Source organism: Curcuma longa, unplaced genomic scaffold, assembly GCF_044706935.1.
Source record: "Curcuma longa cultivar G26 ecotype Majalengka, Jawa Barat unplaced genomic scaffold, ITB_CL_G26_1.1 contig_22093, whole genome shotgun sequence".
Lineage (NCBI taxonomy): Eukaryota > Viridiplantae > Streptophyta > Magnoliopsida > Zingiberales > Zingiberaceae > Curcuma > Curcuma longa.
In genome coordinates, this window is record NW_027431812.1 from 2,875 (window position 1) to 5,209 (window position 2,335).

At 48.6% G+C, this 2,335-nt stretch overlaps 1 pseudogene; it reads left to right on the forward strand.

Moving 5' to 3' along the window:
* Positions 1–993: 993 nt before the first annotated feature.
* LOC141817833 (uncharacterized) lies at positions 994–2,030 on the forward strand (annotated as a pseudogene).
* Positions 2,031–2,335: the final 305 nt, after the last annotated feature.

Genomic DNA, 2,335 nt, shown 5'->3' on the forward strand with positions numbered 1-2,335 from the left:
TCTCGAATCATAAATTTGTAAATTTGATTGTGCAGGTCCTACTTTGAGGTGTCCATGATTACCACCTTTTCTATTTAACTATAGTGATCGAAAGTACATGCCATTTTTTATTTTGGAATAAAAAATGCCATGTAACTTTCGATCATTGTAGTTAAATAGATCAAGTAATAGCCTGCCAGATAAACCCTAAATCCGGTGGTCCTAAACTCTAAACTCTAAACCACTAAACCCTAAACCACTAAACCGTAAACTTTAAACCCTAAACCCTAAAACCCTAAACCCTAAATCCTAAACCACTCAACCGTAAACCCTAAACCACTAAACCATAAACCCTAAACCCTAAACCCTAAAACCGTAAACCCTCAACCTATAAACCCTAAATCCCTAAACTCGTTAACCCTAAACCCAAAAACCCTAAACCGCTAAACCACTAAACCCTTAACTCTAAATCCTAAATCACTAAACCTTTAACCTTAAACCCTAAACCCTAAACCCTAAACCCTAAACCGTGGCGGCGTCTGCCGAAGTTTCAACCGCCTGTTGGGATCCAGAGAGGGCGAGCGGCTTCGCGCGCCCAGGCCGCGGCGACGGCCGCCGTAAGTGCTTCGTGCGTGGCGCTGCACGCGGTGCGGGACGCTACAGATCGTGCTTTGTGCGCGATTTCGTGGTGACGAGGGGCGGGATTTTGTGGGGACGCAGGCTGCGTTTCGTGCGCCACGCGAGGCTCCGGCCGACGGCGTCTCCTCTGTCGGAGTCTAGGATCTGACGGCGCTTCTGGTCTGCCGGCGCCTGGTCCGGTCGGCGCCTTGATTTGTTCGTCGGATTTCTCCAGTTCTGCTCTGTTCTCCGGCGTCTCTCCCCTACCGGCGTCGCTGCTCTGCCTGCCAGCGATTCTGTGCGGTTGGCGTCTTGGAGCAGGAGGCTTCCCAGTTCTGGCCGATTATCAAGTTGGTGGACTTCTGTTCTGTCCGGTGGCTTCTTGTGTTGCCGGCAATGGATCAAGCTAGCTTTCCCCCGTTGTCTGTTGCTGCTCCGATAGTAGATCCACGCGTAGCTGGGGTTGAGGGGGAGAGGGGCCGACCAGCATCCTATGTAGCGGCCCTCCGACCAGCATCACCTAGAGCATCCAAGAAAATTTTAGAAGATGTGGGGGAAGATTTCAAGCACGCCACGATCTACAACGATAAGCCGGGAATCTTCTATACGGAGGAGGAGGTTGCGGACATGGAAGAGCCTTATCGTTTCGCTTTGGTTGGGAAGTTCTCTGGACTAAGACCCAAACCACAGACTGTGCTGCAAGCGTTTCGTAGTTTGGGATTATCGGGATTCTATAACATTCGGTTCCTTCGCTCGGGGTATATTTTCATGCATCTAACTACTAGTGAAGACATGGCAAGAATATGGACAAGGGGAATATGGTACATAGGAGGGGTTCCTCTCCAGATTTTCAAGTGGAATCCTAATTTCTCATACACTGTGGAATCTTCAGTTGTCCCGGTATGGGTACAATTCCTGGATCTTCCAATTCATATGTACAACAAGAAGGGATTGTATTCGGCAGCGAAGATAGTGGGGAATCCCATAAAGATTGACGAGGAGACGGCGGACTGTTCGAGACTGACAATGGCTAGGGTATGTGTGGAAATAGAACTGTTGAAGCCGAGGATTGAAGATTTCTGGATTGGAATTGGGGAGAAAAAAGGCTGCAAAAGGTGGTATATGAGAGGGTGCCAAATTACTGCAAGCAATGTCTTCATTTAGGTCACACGGAGGATGAATGTTATGCTAATGGAAGGAGACCGAAACCACCAAGAAAGGTTAGAAAGGATGAGGAAGCGAGAGAAGGGGAGGACCTACGGGTCATGCTAAATCGGAGACATGCTGCTGGAGAAGCGAAGGAGCCGGCCAATAACACTTCGGAGGCTAGGGATGAGCAGATAGATGGAGGAGAGTTTGAGGTGGTGAAGAAAAATGGAGGAGAAAAGCAAGCGTGGGTGGCAAAAAAAGGGACTTCTAATTTGCAAGTATAGGAAAAAGCACAAGGAAACCAAAGAGGGAACAACTTTCAAATTTTAGATAACTTGGGAGAAGAGGAGCAAGGGGAAAAAGAGGAAGCAAAAGGAGGGGCAAAGGATAAAGCGATCTTGGTGGATGAGGATTGCACTGAATCCAGGAATGAGCAGGCTAGACAAGGGACTTCGAACCCTCCAGTGATGAGGGAGAAGGAACAGGTGGCAGGGCATCCAGAGGAGCATTCAGATGATGTGCTGGTTAGAGATTCTGTTGGTAGAAAAGAAAAAACAACTTGGGGAGATGCACATAGGTGGATCCAGGG